Source organism: Antechinus flavipes, chromosome 5 (genome assembly GCF_016432865.1).
Source record: "Antechinus flavipes isolate AdamAnt ecotype Samford, QLD, Australia chromosome 5, AdamAnt_v2, whole genome shotgun sequence".
In the NCBI taxonomy this organism is placed as follows: Eukaryota; Metazoa; Chordata; class Mammalia; order Dasyuromorphia; family Dasyuridae; genus Antechinus; species Antechinus flavipes.
In genome coordinates, this window is record NC_067402.1 from 247,553,809 (window position 1) to 247,573,771 (window position 19,963).

Below are 19,963 nucleotides of genomic sequence, written 5' to 3' on the forward strand. Positions count from 1 at the left end.
TTTTCATATAAAAGATAGTACTTGAAGAAAGCTAATAAACTATGAAGAAATCAAGTTTTCAGCTTTAAAGTTTGGATTCTTTGATGGGCATGAGATTTCATCAATGTAAATACTTGCCCAAGGAATTCAGGTAACATCCCATGCATGACCTCTCATTCTGAATCACTCTAGTTCATACTATATCAATATATCAATGAATGTCCACCCATGAGTTATCTATCATTCATGGCTAAATATCATCCTATGACTTGCCCACCCTTTTGATCATACTTCCCACTGATGATGTCCTTCATTCTTTTTCTCTTGTACAATTCTTGCTTGGAAAAAATGTGGTAGCTTATCATTTGCCTCATCATTCCTTTTTGGGTAGCCCTCAATTTCAGTTCTTTGGAGAATATAGTCATCTTTGACAAAAAGTCAAAAAGCATTAATGAGTGAACCTTGTTTTAAAAAAGATGGACTTTTTTATTTTATTAAAGCTTTTTATTTACAAAATATATCCATGAGTAATTTTTTTCAACATTGACCTTTGCAAAACCTTCTGTTTCAAATTATCACTTCTTTTCCCTCACCCCTTTCCCTAGATGGCAGTAAGTTCGATACATGTTAAGTATGTTAAAATATATGTTAAATAATATATGTGTACATGTTTATGATGTTATCTTGTGCAGCAGTTATCTTGCTGCACACACAAAAAAAAATTGGATAAAGAAGGAAAAAAAAACTGAGAAAGAAAACAAAATGCAAGCAAACAACAACATAAAGAGTAAGAATGTTATGTTGTGATCTACACTCAGTTCCCATAGTCTTCTCTCTCGGTGTAGATGGCTCTTTATTACTGAACAATTGGAATTGATTTGAATCATCTCATTGTTGAAGAGAGCCACATCCATCAGAATTGATCATCATTTAGTCTTGTTGCCCTGTATAATAATCTTCTGGTTCAGCTCATTTCACTTAGCATCAGTTTATGTAGATCTCTTCAGGCCTATCTGAAATCAAAATGCTGGTCATTCCTTACACAACAATAATATTCCATAATAATCATATATTATAATTTATTCAGCCATACTCCAATTGATGGACATCCATTCAGTTTCCAGTTTCTTGCCACTACAAAAAAGGCTGTCACAAACATTTTTGCACATATAGGTCTCTTTCCCTCCTTCAAGATCTCTTTCAGTTATAAGTCCAATAGAAACACTGCTAGGTTAAAGGGTATGCACAGTTTGATAACTTTTTGAGCATAGTTCTAAATTGTTCTCCAAAATGGTTGGATCTGTTCACAGTTTTACCAACAATGTATCAGTGTTCCAGTTTTCCCACATCCTCTCCAACATTAGTCATTATCTTAGCCAATCTGAGAGGTGTGTAGTAACATCTCAAAGTTATCTTAGCCAATCTGAGAGGTGTGTAGTAACATCTCAAAGTTATCTTAATCTGCATTTTTCTGATCAATAGTGATTTGGAGCACCTTTTCATATGACTACAAATAGTTTCAATTTCTTCATCTGAAAATTATCTGTTCATATCCTTTAACTATTTACCAACTGAGGAATGGCTTGAATTCTTATAAATCTGAGTCCATTCTCTATATATTTTAGAAATGAGGCCTTTATCAGAACCTTTGAATGTAAAAATGTTTTCCCAATTTGTTAGTTCCCTTCTAATGTTGTCTGCATTAATTTTGTTTATACAAAAATCTTGTAACTTAATATTATCAAAATTATCTATTTTGTGATCAATAATGATCTCTAATTCTTTGATCACAAATTCCTTCTTCCTCCACAGATCTGAGAGGTAAATTATCCTATTTTTTAAAATTTGTTTATAATATCATTCTTTATGTCTAGATCATGAATCCATTTCAATCTTATCTTGGTATATGGTGTTAGGTGTGGATTAATGCCTCATTTCTGCCATACTAATTTCCAATTTTCCCAGAACTTTTTGTCAAATAGTGAATTCTTATCCCCAAAGCTGGGGTCTTTGGGTTTGCCAAACACTAGATTGCTATAGTCACTGACTATTTTGTTTTGTGAACCTAACCTATTCCACTAATCAACTACTCTATTTCTTAGCTAGTACCAAATGTTTTGAGAACCGCTGTTGTATAATATAGTTTTAGATCTGGTATAGTTGGTCATCTTCATTTGATTTTTTTTCATTAATTCCCTTGAAATTCTTGATCTTTTTGTTCTTCCAGATGAATTTTGTTGTTATTTTTCTAGGTCAGTAAAATAGTTTCTTAGGAGTCTGATTGGTATAGCACTAAGTTTAGTTTAGGTATATTATTATATTTACTTGACCTATCCAAAAGCTCTTGATATTTTTCCAATTGTTTTGATCTGACTTTATGTGTGTAGAGAGTGTTTTGTAGTTTTGCTCATATAGTTACTGACTTTCCCATGGAAGATAGATTCCCAAATATTTTATACTATCGAAAGTTTTTTTTTTTTAAATAGAATTTCTCATTGTATTTCTTGCTGTTGGACTTTGTGATGTATAAAAATGCTGATGATTTATGTGGATTTATATTGTATCCTGCAACTTTGCTAAAGTTGTGGATTATTTTTAATAGTTTTTACTTGATTCCTTAGGGTTCTCTAAGTATACTATCATATCATCTGCAAAGAGTGATAATTTGGTTTCCTCATTACCTATTCTAATTCCTTTAATCTCTTTTTCTTCTCTTATTGCCAAAGCTAGCATTTCTAATACAACACTGAATAGTAATGATAATAGTGGGCAATCTTGTTTCACCCCTGATCTTATTGGGAATGGTTCCAGTTTATCCCCATTACATATGATGCTTGCTGATGGTTTTAAATAGATGCTACTGACCATTTTAAGGAAAAGTCCATTTTTTCCTATATTTTCTAGTGTTTTTAATAGGAATGGATGTTTGATTTTTTCAAATGATTTTTCTGCATCTATTGAGATAATCATATGGTTTTTGTTGATTTGCTTATTGATGAAAATCAATTATGCTAATAGTTTTCCTAATATTGAACCAGCCCTGCATTCCTGGTATAAACCCTACTTTGTCATGGTGTATTATCCTGGGGATGATTTTCTGTAATCTCTTCACTAATATTTTATTTAAGATTTTTGCATCAATATTCAGTAGAGAGATTTGTCTATAATTTTCTTTCTCTGTTTTTGTCCTACTTTGTTTAGGTATCAGTACCATGTCTGTGTCATAAAAGGAATTTGATAGAAGTCCTTCATTCCCTATTTTTCCAAATAGTTTATATACTATTGAAGTTAATTGTTCTTTAAATGTTTGGTAAAATTCACATGTAAATCCATCTGGTCTTGGGGATTTTGGGCAATCTATAATTTTGTAATATTCCTTCATTTCACTTAGGTTGCCCAGTTTATTGGCATAAATTTGGGCAAAATAACTCCTAATTATTGCTCTAATTTCCTCTTCATTAGTGGAAAGTTCTCCCTTTTCATTTTTGAAACTAATAATTTGATTTTCCTTTTTCCTTTTTCTAACCAAATTAACTAAATGTTTATTTATTTTATCGGTTTTTCATAAAGCCAACTCTTAGTTTTGTTTATTAACTCAATAGTTTTTTTTTTTACTTTCAATTTTATAAATCTCTCCTTTTGTTTTTAGAATTTCAAGTTTGATATTTGATTGGCGATTTTCATTTTGTTCTTTTTCTAGCTTTTTTAGTTGCAAACTCAATTCATTGATCTTCTCTTTTTCTATTTTATGCAAGTAAGCATCTAGAGATAGAAAATTTCCCTTATTACTGCTTTGGCTGCATCCCACAAATTTGGTATGTTGTCTCATTATTGTCATCCTCTTGGATTAAATTATTGATTATCTCTATGATTTGCTGTTTCACCCATTCATTCTTTAGGATGTGATTATTTAGTTTCCAATTACTTTTTGGTCTATTTTACCCTGGCCTTTAATTGAATGTAATTTTTATTGCATCATGATCTGAAAAAATTGCATTTACTATTTCTACCTTTCTGCATTCTTTCTTTCTTTCTTTATGTCTTAATATATGGTCAATTTTTATATAGGTTCCATGAACTGCTGAGAAGAAAGTGTACTCCTTTCTGTCTCCATTCAATTTTCTCCAAAGATCTATCATACCTAACTTTTCTAGTATTCTATTTACCTCTTTAATTTCTGAGAGACCAAGGTTGAGATGTCCCACTATTATAGTTTTGCTGTTTATTTCTTCTTGCAGCTCTTTTAATTTCTCCTTTAGGAATTTAGATGCTATACCACTTAGTGCATATATGTTTGGTATTGATATTGTTTTATGAACTATGATACCCTTTAGCAAGATATAGTTTCCTTTCTTACCTCTTTTAATTAGATCAGGATGGCTATTCCTGCTTTTTTTTACTTCATCTGAAGCATAATAGATTCTGTTTCAGCCTTTTACTTTAACTCTGTATGTATTGCTCTGCTTTAAATGTGTTTCTTGTAAACAACATCTTGTAGAATTCTGGCTTTTAATCCAATCTGCTATCTGCTTACACTTTATGGGAGAGTTCACCCCATTCACATTTATGGTTAAAACTAATTCTGTATTTCCTGCCATCTTATTAAACCCAAATTACATTTTTCTCTTTCCTTTTCCCCTCTCCCTCCTTCCCAGTATTTTACTTATGAGCACTACTTGCTTCAAGCAGTCCTCCCCCTTTAGAGTCCTTCCCCCTTTTTTATACTCTTTGTGTTTTCGCTTCTATTTAGCCTAGCCTTCTATTTCCCCTTTCCCCTTCCCCGTTTCTATAAGGTGAGAGAAGTTTCTTGGTAAAACCAAATATGTCTAATATTTTCTCTTGGAGTCAAATCTGATGAAAGTAAGATTCACATAATGTTCATCCTTCTTCTTTCTTTACCCCAATTATAGTAGATTTTCTTTGCCTCTTCCTGAGATGTTATTTGCCTCATTTTACCTCCATTTCCCCCTTTTTCTGATACAATCCCTTTTCCACCTCTAGTTTCTTTTTAAAATTATAACAGTAAAATCAAATCATGCATGCACTCAACAGAATATACACAAATACAGTTCTCAAGAGTTCTTTTCTTTTTACCTTTTTATGCTTCTCTTGAGTTCTAAATTTGGAGGTCAATTTTTTTGTTTAGCTCTGGTGTTTTCATCAGAAATAAATGTAATTCACCTGTTTCATTGAATATCCATTTTTTTCCGTGAAAGAAAATGCTCAAGTTTAGAGGGGTAATTTTTTCTTCACTGCATTCCAAGTTCCTTTGCCTTTTGGAATATCAAATTCCAGGCCCTTCCATTCTTTAAAGTGGAAGCTATTAGGTCCTGGAAAATCCTTGTGCCTTTTCTATATTTGAATTGTTTCTTTCTGCTTGCTTGCAATATTTTTTTTTTGGCATAATAGTTCTGAAATTTTAGCCATGATATTCCTTGGAGTTTTCATTTTGGTGTCTCAGGAGGTATTCAATGAATTCTTTCAATAGTTATTTTACCTTCTGATTCTATGATATGTGGGCAGTTGTCTTTGATGATTTCCTGAAAAATAGTGTCTAGACTCTTTTTTTTTCATTATGGTTTTCAGGGAGTCCAAGAATTCTTAGATTGTCTCTTTAGATCTATTTTCCAGTCAGTTATTTTCCCAATTAAGGATTTTAAATTTTTTTCTTTTTTATTTTTTTTTTTGTTTTGCTTGACTGATTCTTGTTATTTCGTTGAGTCATTTATTTCCATTTGTTCAGCTCTGATTTTTAGTGAATTGTTTTCTTTATTTACTTTTTTCACTTCTTTTTGTATTTGCCCAACTGAATTTTTAAATGAGTTGCTTTTTTCTATGGGTTATTTTTCCATTTCATAAATTCTGTTTTTTAAGGAGTTGTTTTCTTTTTCTGCTTCACAAATTCTGTTTTTCTGGGAGTTGTTTTCTTTTTCCATTTTGTCAAATCTATCTTTTAATGAGTTATATGCTTTTTCTGTTTCACTAAATCTATTTTATGTTTCCTTTTTCTAACCCTCTTGCAGAGTTTTCATTTCCTTTTCTCATTTTTCTTCAAGCTCTATTTTAAGATCTTTTATAATTTCTTCTAGGAGAGTCTTGTGTGATAGGGACTGATTTATATCATTTTGGGGACCTTTATCTGGGGACAATCTGCTTTTAGTCTTCTCAGGTTTTGAAATCTATTCTTCTCTTTCATCACAAAAAACTATCTATGATTAGAGTTCTTTTTGCTTTTTTATTCATTTTTAAAGAAAGAAGTTGAGAACTGTTTTTAGGGCAAGGGACGTTGTCCAAGCTTCTTCTACAAGCAGCAGTGGTTGTGCTAGGTCAGTGCTGACTGCACTGAGTTAGTGTTTACTGACTTCTGGTGCTGGGTGGATGTGGCCAGATCTCATGAGATTCTGAAGTTTCAGCATTCATCATTTATCTTTTGTGTTTGTGTTGGATGCTGTATGACTTCACTGCTGATCGATCTACTGGCTTGCAACCAGGGCAAAGAAGCCAACTCTGCTGTAGATTCTACCCTGTAGATACTCTTCTGTGTGGAACTTCCACTGCCCCGGGTCTATGCTGCCTGCACTCCCTAGCATCTGTGCTTGGCCTGCTTGTGTTTGGTCCACTTCCCTCCATGCCCGATTGAAGCAGACCTTTTCTGGAGAGTTTCAAAATTATCTTCTGCGGGTAATTTGTTTCACTCCCAATATTCCTGGATTCTGCCAGTCTAGAACCAATTCAGACGCTGGATTTGCTAGTTAGTCTGAGGGTCAAGGAAGATGAGAAAGAAGTGTGTATGTACTCTTCCTGGTTCCCTGGACTTTTGTTTCAGGCTGATGTTATTGTGATTTAAAGCTTACTTAGCAATTTTTACAATGCCTATAGCTTTTTTTTTTTCACCCTATCATTCACTCCTGGTCCAGCTTATTTTCCACATGCACTATGTCCTAGTATTTATGAATTGAAAGACTAGCCCTATGAGCTGTCCAAATACTTGAAATCATATTATGCATAAGAAGGCATTCTTCATCCATTTGGCTTTTCCTGTGTGGATAGTTGAGTAAAACTCTTTTATGAGTGATAATGGATCTACTTTGGAGGGTCAGAAGTGTTTCATGGCTTTATATATTTATTCCAAGGTTAATTACCAGTAGGAGAATCTGGAAAGAATCCCCTTTTGGTCTGGAGTCTTTACTATGAATCCTCCATAACTATTTCTTCATTGTTAAATAAAAGTGAGGGACTTGAAAGGTAAGCTACAATTTCATGATCAAAGAAAAGACAGTTAAATAAATTATGGAGATGTCATCCTCCTCTCCAAATCCTATAATCTCTTTATTCTAGTTATTTTGTGCAAATGTTATATATATTCAAAAGGGTTTGAATAAGTCTTTCTATTCTCTACTTTGCTCTATAATTGTAGACACAACATTCATTAGAAGAATTTTAAATTTCCCACCATATCTAATTCTAGATTAGCAAACTTTCCCTTGTTTTTTTTTTTAATTTGTAATCTCTTTCATAATGGTAGGATACTAGATGTGAAAACCTCTTCATATGTCTGTACCAAATTCAGCAAGAAAAAACGAGGATTTTTCCATAAATTGTCTATAAGTAATTTCAGGCTTTGCCATAAAATTCAGGAGGGATATAGAGCAAGATGTATATTCAAAATCTGAACAACAGAGAGAAGTCTTTTTACAGCAACACATGAATGCTATGGCAGGTTTGAATATTCAAAGCACAATAGTTTCTGACACTGATACATTGCCAAACCAAAGAATCTCAAAGTGTCTTCAGAAAGCTCCATCCACAGGAATAACTTCACCCACCTCTGGCCTGGAATGTGACAGCTGTTTGGGTCAGCCTAGCAACACCAACACACAAGAGTTTCAAACAGGATGCAAAGAAAATGATCCAGCCCATTGAAAATAGGATGGCAGAGAGAATTTGCCCAAAATAGATTTCTGTCTAAGCCCTTAGAGTGAAAAAAAAAAGCCTAGATGGGTAAGAAAGTTTTCTTTTTAAAAGTAATAATAGTTAGCACTTAAATTCAGTAAACAAGCATTTGTTAAGTCCTTGCCAGAACTGTGCCAGAAGACTGGAAACCAAGCAAGATATAGTCCCTGAACTCCAGGAATGTAGATTCTAATAGGGGACACAAGCATATAAGTCAAGCTACATACAGAATAGATGAAAGGTACTCTCAAAGGAAAGGTTCTGGAAAGAGACTGGGAAAGCCTCTTACAAGAGAAGCCTTAAGAGTTGTGAAGCATTTTACATTTACATTATTTATTATTGACCAAAGATAGTCAATAACCTTCATAGAACCTCTGATTCTCCAAAAAATTACAACATATTTGCATTCTCCATCACTTTCTTAAGAGTAGACAATCAACAGAACAATAAATGGAACCCTAATTAGGAGCATTCATTGATTTCCAAGATGTAAATGCTCATTCTTAAATTTTAACAATTGGATTTCCTGGCTCTTGCACACCTCTGGGATCAACCCACTATAGATCAGCATTTTAGAGCTTAAGAAATCCACTAGCCTCAGCCTCCCTAGCAGCTGGGTACAAAGTATATCACTATGGTCAGACAAAATCAGTTTTAAGAAGTACTGATGGAAACTTGATAGAAATTTTATGAAACATTCTAGAGAGAATATTTATAATCACTTAAGTGATTTCTTTTAAATAGGGAACCTAACTGGTGCAGTGACTTGAGCTCTGAGCTTAGAGTCAGGAAGAATCTTTGTAAGTTCAAATACAGTCTTAAACACTTTGTATCTGTGCATCCCTGGGCAAATCACTGTGTATGTCTCAGCTTCCTTATCAGTTCAATAAGCTGAAGAGCGAAATGACAATCTACTATGGTATCCTTGGCAAGAAAATCTCAAATAGGGTCACAAGGAATCAGACATACCTGAAATGCCTGAACCAAAAAAAATTTCAGTTACCCTACAAATTTTAAACAGACTATGTTTTCTTATCAAATGAGATAATGTGTAGAAGACTTTAAATTGCTATATCATCATTCCTCTTCTTCTTTTTCTTATTCTTCATCATCTTCCTCTTCTTCCTCCTCCTGCTCCTTCTCTTTTTCCTCCTTCTCCTCCTTCACTTTTCCCACAGTATCTCAGGAATTTTGAACAATACCTGGGGAAGCAATAATTGAAGTCATTATCCTGGCAAAGATTTGTTTTGATAATCAAATTAAAATTCTGAGTACCTCCTAATAAAGATTGTAATTTGTAAAACCCCTCAAATTCTCTCTAAATATATTCTCATTTTATCCTAACAATAGTCCTAAAGTGTAGCCATAGATCATAAATCTAGGATTATAGGGGGAGCACATGGGCAATCTAATCCAACACTCTCATTTTACAGATGAAGATTTTGAGGTTGAAAAATGCTAAATGTGACTTGTTCAAATTCATACATACAGAAAGTGCCAGAGGAGAGATTTGAATCCATATATTCCAACTCAAGAAGAACACTAAGATAGTCTTATCTTTATCTTACAGAAGGAAAAAAAGTACTTAGAATCATAAAGATTCAAAAGATTTAGTCAAGGTCACACATTAAGTTTCAGGGCAAGATTTGAAAGCAGTCTAATTGATTTCATAGAGCTAACATGACATCATGGACAGGAAGCCGGCTTCAGAGCCAGGAATATCTGGCTGAGAATTCTGCCTCAGACCCACTCTGGCTGTGTGAACTTAAGCGAGTCACAATAAGTTAATCTTTCAGTGTCCTAAAACAACTTTCTAAAACCATGACCTGCAAAGAAGGTAATTATAGTAAAAACAGAATTTTCTCAGATGGGACTTGTCAATCTCAATGCCATCATGCATCTTGTTCCATTTCCTTCTCGCCTCCTTGCCTGTACCTGCCTTCTTCCCCCATTGTTATTTATTTATTTTAAACTTAAATACAAAAGAAGAAAAGGAAAAAAAAATTGCTATGTGCACAGCAAAACACGAAAGGATCCAAAAAATAAAGCAATATATTTTCATTTCAAAAAAAGTCTTTTATAATAATAACTACACAGTGTATTCAGAACTGTCTATATTTTCTTTTCTTTCTTGTAGGTTACCTTTTTTTCCCTGCTATGCTTTTTAATTTATTATTTTTCCCCTTCCTCCCCCAAGAAGGTTATAATTAAACACATACATATATACACACATATATACATAGATAGATATACATACATATACATAAATATATACACACCAACATATACACATATGTGTGCACATATACATAGATATCTATATCATATATATAGACTAAAATGTATACATGCATATTTACATACATGTATCCATTCATTTTCAAAAGACAACCACATTTTCATAGATAGCTATAATCATACACATAGATACACATATACATTCATATGCATTTTTGTAAGACCATACTATACTTTGTCCTCCATCTTCCTTCTTGATTCCAAGTTTATATCCACTATATTTTAATCTCTCTCATCTATAATACATTTAATAATAGTTAACATTTAGGTAGTACCTACTATATGTCAGGTATATTGCTAAGTCTTTGCAAATATTATCTCATTTGATCCTCACCCTGGAAGATAAATGCTATTATCCCCATTTTACAGATAATGAAATCAAGTTAGAGTTTAAGTGATTGTCCGACTTCCTTACTCCAGAGTAAGGACCCCTAGAGATCATTATCACCTACCTTATCTAACATAGAAATGCTTCTTCAAAGGATTTTTATACCACATTCTTGTTGGGAAAAGCTTGAATATGATTGATTTAGCATTGAAAAGAACTTTTGAGGTCATCTAAACTACCCTTCTCATTTTTCAGATTAGGAAACTGAGAAGTTTAGTGACCTACAAAGTTCACATACATGGCAAATAGTAAAAGTATAATTTGAACCCAGATTATCTGATTTTTTGCACTGTGACTAAAATTGAATTATGCAAGCTGTCCCCAAAGTCTTAGTGTTGTTTTAAACTATAATAGCTTAAAGTCTGTGTACCATTTTTAATTCTAGTAACTTAAAACAGCACTAAGGCTTTGAATTTCACAATTTTGATGTTTGTGACTTATGGGAGTGACCTAGGCACAACTCAAACACTTCTAGCTTTTTACAGACTTGTTGAGTGAAGATTAGTACCCTGAGGCTCTACTTGATTCCTGAAGAGAAAGACTACCTCTCACTTCTTAAGTGGAAATACTATAACTGAGGCACATTGACTTTGCCCTAAGTCTTGCCAGGATTGAAATATACTAACAGTCTAAAGTTTTGCTCTTTAAATTGTGGCTATTAGGTTTCATGGGTTATAATTATCACAGCACTTGGGAGCCCTCAAAAAGGGCTGAGAATCTCTGGTATGTTCAGTCTTGCTGGAGTCCACGGAACTATGTCACTTGGAAGTACTTTGTATGAATTTTTGCCACATAAATCTATTCTATTTTTGTTACTGATCTTTCCCGAAGGAGATGATTCCTCTGATATACTGAGAAGTTATCTCTTAGAAAATATTCAGTAACAGACAGTGAATTTTGCAAATGGAAATTACTCATGGATACAGGGAGGTTCATACCTCATTAAGGTCATTTAAGCCTCTGTTTGCCTCAGTTGTCTCACCAGTGAAATGGGGATAATAATAGCATGTACCTCACAGAATTGTCTTGTGGGACAAATGGGATAACACGTATAAAGCCCTTTTAAAAATGTAAAGTGTTATATAAATGCTAGTTACTTTTAATGTTATTTTTAATTGGCCTACCCAAGATCATACATGCAGTAGATATGGAGAGGAAGGTATTAAGCCCAAGTTCTCTGATTTCAAAGCCAGTGATCTTTCTACTGGACTACCTGCTTCCTACTCCAATAAACTCTGTATCTCATAGATGTACATACTGCAATTCATTTTAATTCAGTTCAAAAGATTTTTATTAAGCACCAGTTTCCTATGTAATACATACTATAATATGTGGTAGGATTATGAAAACAAAAATAAAACTGTCCTTAAGGATAGAAACTAATATTATTTTAGTCTGAAATGTTGTAAGATGGACATAAAACAGTAAATACAAGATAATTTGAGGAGGTACATAGCATGAACAACTGGGGACTTCAGGGATGACTTTGTGGAAGAGGAAGCACCTGAAGTGAGTCTGGAAAGAAAGCAAGTTTTGTAGGATGTTGTAGGATATTTTTCAGACTTATACAAATACAAAGAGTGAAAGATGAAAGTTGAATTTGGAGATAATTCATAGTTCAATTTAACTGAAAGATAGAGTGTTTGAAGGTGAATAATGTGAAATAAGTTTGTAACTGCAAGTTAACATATCATAGGAAAAATGTTATCACCAAAGATTTTTGATAAGAGGAGTGACATGATCAGTTCTGTGCCTTAGGAGGGTGCTTTCTTCAATACTTCAATGAATATTTTTTTTTCCTGATAATCCTTCTAATGACTGAAATTGTAAATTATCCATCTCTTTTCATCCTATAGCCATAGGAGCAATACACAGGTAATCCCTGTTTCCAAAGCCTGTCCTAAAATAGCTATAATTAACTATTATTTTAGCTTTAAGAGCCAAATGAAATCTTTAAAGATCTGGCAATTGGGGATGGAAGTTCTTGAGAAAACTTAAAAAAAAGAGTTTCTTAAAATGTTTTGAAAGAAACTATGAAGAAGACAGAGAGAGAAACAAGATAAGAAAAAACTTTCTTTCTTGAAAAAATCTTCAATTGTTATTTTTTAAATGAAATAATGAAGAGGATTTCAAAAGCAGAGAATCTAGAGATTGACTTCTATGAGTGATGGTTTGTAAGAACATGAAGATATGTTTTTCCTGCCATGGCTATAGATAATCTGGAGAAGTAAAAGAGAAAACATTATCTTTATGAAAACAATTTATGACTATTATGTCTTTATGAAACTCATAAACTTCATTTTGTGAAGAAGATGAAGTGGATTCTTATGAAGACTTTATTAAAATTTCTAAACTAAGTGGTGTGAGACTGTTTTCATTTATAGTGATACTTTGAAATGCATCTTCTGAGATTTTTCTCATAGTTTAAATACTACAGAGAATTACTTCTGTCTTTGTTATTGATTGAATTGTTAACGAATTGTATATTCTGCACTTTTGATATTTATTTAATCCTAAAAGATTAAAGAATTTAATATAGATAGAGCCATAGATAATTATGTATAAGGAAAGTTATTTCAGTTCATCAAATAAGTGATATTTATCATGTGGGACAAATGAGATAACAAATGTAAAGTCCTTTGCAAGCTATATAAATGCTTGTATTATTATGACGATAATGTTATTTTTAAATGGCATGCCCTAGGTCATAAATGAAATAACTATGGAAGAAAAAGTAGTCAACTCAAGTCCTCTGATTTCAAAGCCAATGTTCCTTTCATTGTACCACCTCTACCAGATTATCAAGCCTAAGACCTTTGTATTTTTTCATAAGAATAAGGCATTATCAAAGTTTTTTGATAAGAGGACTGACATGATCAATCCTCTGCCTTACAAAGAAAATTTTGACATTTGTGTGTAGGTTGTACTAGGGAGGAAAGCGGTAGATGAGGAAAGACTGATCTCTTTCTTCAATACTTTAAAAATGCATTTTTTGGTCATCCTTCTAAGGATAGAGATTGTAAATCACCCAACCTTTTCATCTTGGGGTGTATCTATAGGGGTATGTTCTCTGTTCTGAAACATGTATTCCCTATTTCAAATGATTTCTATATCTCATAAGTATATATATTCCAATTAAATTCAATTCAGTTCAATAGATTTTTAAGCACTTAATAGTATTTTATTTTTCCAAATACATGCCTAGTTTTCAGCATTCACCTTTGCAAAACCTTGTGTTCCAATTCTTGCTTCCTCTCTTCCCTCATCCAAGATAGCAAGCAATCTGATATAGGTTAAACATGTGCAATTCTTCTAAACATATTTCCATATTCATTATGCTGTTCAAAAAAAATCAAATCAAAAAGAAAAAAAAACAAGTAAAAGGCAAGCAAACAACAACAAAAAGATGAAAATACTTTACTTTGAAGCACATTAAGTTTCCATAGTTCTCTCTCTGGATGTGGATGACACTTACCATCACAAATCTATTGGAATTAAGCACATATTTTCTACACATACCTCTATTACCCTAGAACTTGTGTTGATGATGTTAAATATGGGAATGAGTTTAAATAAGTTGAGAGGTGAGCCACAAATGTGAATGATCTATCCTGTGTAACCTGGTTACATGTAGGGGAGGATGAGCACCTCTTATTAAAAGGCTCATCCTCTTAATATTAAGATATACATTTGGAAATTATATAAACACAGAGCATTAATCTCTGTATGTATATAGCACAACACAAAACAGACACACATACACACAAATACACACTATATACACAAAGATCATATCTCAATCATTCTGTAGTCATCTAAGAAATGCTGATATCTTAGGATAATGACACTTCCAAGTTCAAAAAATATAGTGACTTTACTTTGCTTGTTTAATGAAGTCTAACCCAGCAACTCTATAATTTGGTTCTAACTATGTTTCAATCCATATAATACTCTGGTTATCTTTCAATATCTTTTTGTTTTTTCTCAGCTTTTTGTCTTTGCTTATGTCATCCCCACGCATAAAATAAACTCTTCCCACTCATTTCCTCTTTTCCATCTCTTGAAATCCCTGCCTTCCTTTAAAGTCCAACTCAGGTTCTACCCACACAAGACTCCCATTACTTCAAAGGATTATAGCTTTGAAGGGTACTTAGAGATCATGGAGTCTAACTGCTTCATTTTACGAAAAAGCAAATTGAGATGAAACATGACTTTTCTAAGATCTCACAGGTAGTAAGTAGCAGATTTGGACTTAAAACCTTTGACTATTTCCATTGCCCCACACATAGCATATTTTTTCCCCAGAAGGAAAAGTGACCATTTCATAACCACAGTTTTCATAGCAATATACTTGACCCAATGATTAAATTCAAAACATATTTATTGTTAAATATAAACATATTAAGTGCTTACTGTGTTCAAGTTGTTGTATAGTCTCTCTTCTAACAGTTTACATTGTTCTTCTCTCCACTACCCCAAGTTCTCCAGTTAGAATGACCCTTAAAAGCCATTGAGATCAAAATCGACATTTTACAGACATAATAGGGATGAATATATGTGCAAAGAACTTTCTAATGGGGACACTAGAGTGTTTTCATCAGGAAGAGTCATGTTAATGAGGATAGAAAATGCCTTAGGGAGACTTTGGAGAATGTACAGAGTTTTTAGTTTGTTCTGCTTGTGTAGAAGAGACTCTGGCTGCAGAAGCATTCAAAAAGACCTATCAGTCTTACTCTGGTCATTTTTTTGTTCATTCACTTTTGTCTCAGCATTCTTGGGGTATCTGAAGAATCCTTGCTCATCCTTTTTTCAGTGGCAAGGAATAGGAAATTGAGTGAATGCCCATCATTTGGGGAACAATTGAATAAGTTATGGTATTAATGTAATTGAATATTATTGTTCTGTAAGAAATGGTGATTTCAGAAAAGCCTGGAATGACTTACATGAACTGATGCTAAGTGAAGTAAGCAGAACCAAGAGAACATGTACACTGTAACAAAAAGATTATGTGATGATCAACTGTCATGGACTTGGTCCTTTCTGATCTTCAGAAACTGGACAAAGGTGCCAACTCCTCTCTGAAACCTTCCTGAAACTTCCAGGCTCTCTATTCTCTCTTATTTTCCATTTACTTGGTATTATATTTACTTATAAGCATATTTTCTATCCTAGAATAATAATGATAATAATGTTTTATATATCTATATAGAATATAGGATATATTCGATATATTATGGAATATATATGTTATATAGAGAATAATATATATAGAAAAATAATGATAATAATAAAGTATATTATACTATTATTATCAGTATTATTCTAGCATAGAAAATATGGTTATAGTATTACATAGTATAGAATTTGTATGTTACATATATAATACAAATAAAATATATGTGTAATTGTATATGATAGTAATAACATTCGTATTATAATGTTATAGAGTTAGCAAAATGCTTTACAAATATCTCATTTGATCCTTATAACAACTCTAAGAAGGACTATTATCATCTCTAATTTACAGATGAAGAAACTGAGGCAGAGAGAGAGCAAATGACTTGTTTAGGATCATACAGCTAGTAAATGCCTGAGGTCACATTTGAACTCAGGCTTTTCTAATTCCAGTTCTAGCGCTCTAGATACTGGGCTACTAAACTTCCTAGGGAAAAAAAAAAGAACTCTATGAAGGCAGAGACTATTGTATTTTTCATTTTGCATCCCTCTCCCATATTATAGGTATTATAGAATACTGATGATCATTTTTATTTCATTTAGCATTGTTATTTTTTAAAATGTGGGTTTTATAGCTATGTCTTCTAACAGATTTACTTTTGTTGTTATTTAGTTGATTATTTTTATCCTACTCTGGGTGACCCCACTTGTTTTTTCCGCGGAAAAAAGTGGACTGGTTTGCCATTTTCCTTTCTACTTCATTTTATAGATGAGGAAATTGAGGCAACCAGAATTAAATCACTTGCCCAGGATCGTAGACCTAGTAAGTACCTGAGGTCACATTTGAACTCAGAAAGATAAGTCTTCTAGACTCCAGACCTGGTGCACTATGCATTATGACACCACCTAGCTTCCCTAAGAGATTTACTAAATTAAGTGTCCAATCCAGCCCTTTAATTCAGGTTTGGGATTAGAGACTGCAAGGAGGCATGCATAGACCAGAAAGTCTATAAAAATAACTTATAATGAAATTAAGGAAACATTTGCCAAAGCTAAAAAGGGATATCAATTCAGATAAAATGCTACTCTCCTCTCCAGAATTCACAATAGCAATTAGTTCAGAAAGGCTTTTTTCTAAAATTAAAACTTTTGTGCCTCAGGTGGCAAGAAAGTGAAATCAATAAGAATTCTGACAAATGACTCCCCACCCTTTCAAGACATTTACCTAATGATGAAGAGGTGCTACTCCTTCCACACTAAAGCTAATGTCACTAGAGAAACAGCCACTTTCTTTTACTGAGGAAAGGCATTAAGATACATAAGGTATTTTTCAACTTTTATGAATCTTGAGTAGCATGTAAATCACATACTATACAAAAGTAATAGGAATATGAAAATCATTTTTCTCACAAGAACTTGGAAATATGCTTCAATGGAGTTACAGCACATTTTATTTCTAATGGGAATAAGATGCCATAAATAGGGAATGAAATAACCAGGTGGAAAAAATGATGTGATAGGTATTTGCTAATGTTGGTACAGAAGATATGAAGCTTTAAGACTAGACTCTTAAACAACAATGTCACATGTCATGGACTTGGAGTCAGGAGCTAGGGTTCAAGTGTTGATTCATTCCCCACCATTATCTCTTGGATAAGCTACTTAAAATATCTGAACCTCAGTTTCCTTATCTGCAATGTGGGTGTAATACTTATCTCATATAGCTGTTGTGAATCTTAAATGAAAATTAAAATCCAATATAAATTCAAGTTCTTATTATTTCCCCATTCCTCTTTTTCTTCTTTAAAAAATAAAGTGCTTCAGAGGACATGTTTGAATGATTAAAATTTTTTGATACCATGGATTTTTTATATTCCAGTCATTTCTGGACTTTATTAGTTCCTACATCAGGAAATTTTGCTTAACTGTTGTTTGCAATTAAAAGGGATTGTTGGAGGAAAAGTTTATAAACAAAAAAAAAATCAATAAAACTTTTTAAAAGAGCTTATTATATAGTTTAAGTGCTCGTGTCCTAAGTTGTGAACTAATTATAGAGACATTGTCAAAATCATGTATTCTCCCTTCTTTTCCTCCTTTCATCCCTCAATGTTTATCAAAGCATTCTATACACATTTAATAAATGTGTGCTGCTATTTTGTATTGCATTTCATTTTTCATCATGTCACTTCCCTGCTCAATAAACTTCTTTGACTCCCTGTTGCCTCTAGGGTAACATTTAATCTCTTCTTTTTAGCTTTTATAGTACATAACTATCTGGTTCAAACCCATCTATTTAATTTCATTTTACAGTATTTTTCCTACCACAATGTGCAATCCAGCCAAATTAGCCTTTTTCTCTGTTCAAAGACAACAAATTCCTTTCTTTTATCTGTCTTTCTTTCTTTAAGAAACAGCTCAAGGACTACCTTCTAAGAAAGTCTTCTCTGATTCTCCCAACTGCTAATAATCTCTTTTCCAAACTACCATAGATTGTAAACTCCTTACAGGACAGGGATTGTCTTTTGCCTTTTTTTGTTTCCTCAGCACTTGGCACATTGCCTATCACATAGAAGACACTTAATAGTTTGTTGATTAGTTGGTTACTTAATTATTTGGTGCTTATACATATTTATTTATAAGTGGAACAATCAATATATGTTGGGCTTAGAATTAGGAAGCCTTGAGTTAGAATCCTTCTTCAGACATTTCCAGCTTTCTGATCCAGGACTAGTTATTTGAATTATCTTAGCAGCTTCAGTTATTAAATGAGGGCATTAACAGCATCTCTTTTATAAAGATGCTAAGAGGATCAAATGTTATTGCTATTATCATTGACTCATCATTTTATATGCTTGTATATTAACTTATTAAATTAACTCAGATATTACCAGTGTGACTCTGGGTAAGTCACTTATTCTTGTTTGCTTTGGTTTCCTCATCTGTAAAATGAGCAGAAAAAGAAAATGGCTTTGCCATGAAAAACCCAAGTGGGGTCACCCAAAGGGAGATAAAAATAATTGTCACCAGTACCTCAGTATCCAGTAGGTACTTAACAAACCCTTGTAGATTCATTGATTTATAAGAAATGGACATAGGGAAAAGTCAAATAGAGTGCCCCTATAGACTTACAGGCTACCTAAAACAGTGCTCCTATAGACTTACAGGCTACCTAAAACATATGCTAGTTAAGACTAAGAAATAATTTATGCTGTCTACTCTTCTTTCTAAACCTTTAAACTCTTCTTGCTGCCTTTCTCTTTGCTTTTATTTATATAAGCCTATATGGTGGTGTTTAGAATAGTTCCAAAATGAGTTATGAATCCCAAATAGCAACGATTAATGCCTATGATACTTACCTCCGCACGGATTTAAGCTGTGCAGCATAGTTTATGGCTGGTAAGCTACAAGTCAATTATCCACTGTGATGATCTACTCTCTCTGGGTGAAGATTCGTTTTCCCTGTAAATTAATTCTTGAAATGTTGAACAGGGCATGTCATCGGTATCATTACATGCCCTCCCCCTGCTTCTGCTCCCTCATAACATTTCTGTCATCTGGCTGCAGGTGTTTGCTTCTGAACAGGGAGTGCTGGGAGCTGAACACATTAAAGCATGACTTTACCCTTGGAAGTCATTCCTTTCAAAGCTGGGGACTGGCCCCCTTCCTTGCTTACTGCTTGTATCATTGGGGAAAGAGATTATTTACTGCTATTCCAGATATGAAAATGATTTCTAGTCTTGCTCTTTTAGAAAGAGTATGCCTATTTGTGTCTCCTTTAACTTGATATTTTTCTCTGAACTCTTCCTCTGGGAGAATTTCTCTTCCCAGATTTATAATAATAGCTAAGGTTTTCATTGAACTTTAAAGTTTTAAAACATATTATATTTATTATCTTATTTGATCATCACAATAACTCTGTGAAGAAGATGCTGTTATTTTCCTCATTTCACAGTAGATTAAAATGAGGCTGAGAGGGATGAATTCTTGGGGTCCTGACTGAGGCATTCCTGGTTCCATTATGCCACCTGTAATACTAGTTTTAGACTCCCCAGATCCACTAACCTCTCCTAGGAAAAGGTCAACTTTAAAAAAATGTAAGCAGGTTAGGGTGACTTTATCCCAAGGCACCAAAATTAACAAGGCAAAATAGTTAAAAATGAGAATTTTCAA

The 19,963-nt window shown here is 33.2% G+C and overlaps 1 long non-coding RNA gene across 3 annotated transcripts; it reads right to left on the reverse strand.

The window, feature by feature from the left end:
- Positions 1-461: 461 nt before the first annotated feature.
- Positions 462-19,407, reverse strand: LOC127564406 (uncharacterized). Of its 3 annotated transcripts, none has more exons than XR_007954255.1 (4): positions 19,150-19,405; positions 15,032-15,117; positions 7,510-9,134; positions 462-6,727 (listed from the first exon to the last, which is right to left on the reverse strand). It is a non-coding gene; the product is annotated as an uncharacterized LOC127564406 (long non-coding RNA). The 3 variants fall into 3 exon arrangements; XR_007954254.1 differs by having other exon boundaries at positions 462-6,736; XR_007954253.1 differs by lacking the exon at positions 462-6,727 and adding an exon at positions 13,838-13,956 and having other exon boundaries at positions 7,290-9,134; positions 19,150-19,407.
- Positions 19,408-19,963: the final 556 nt, after the last annotated feature.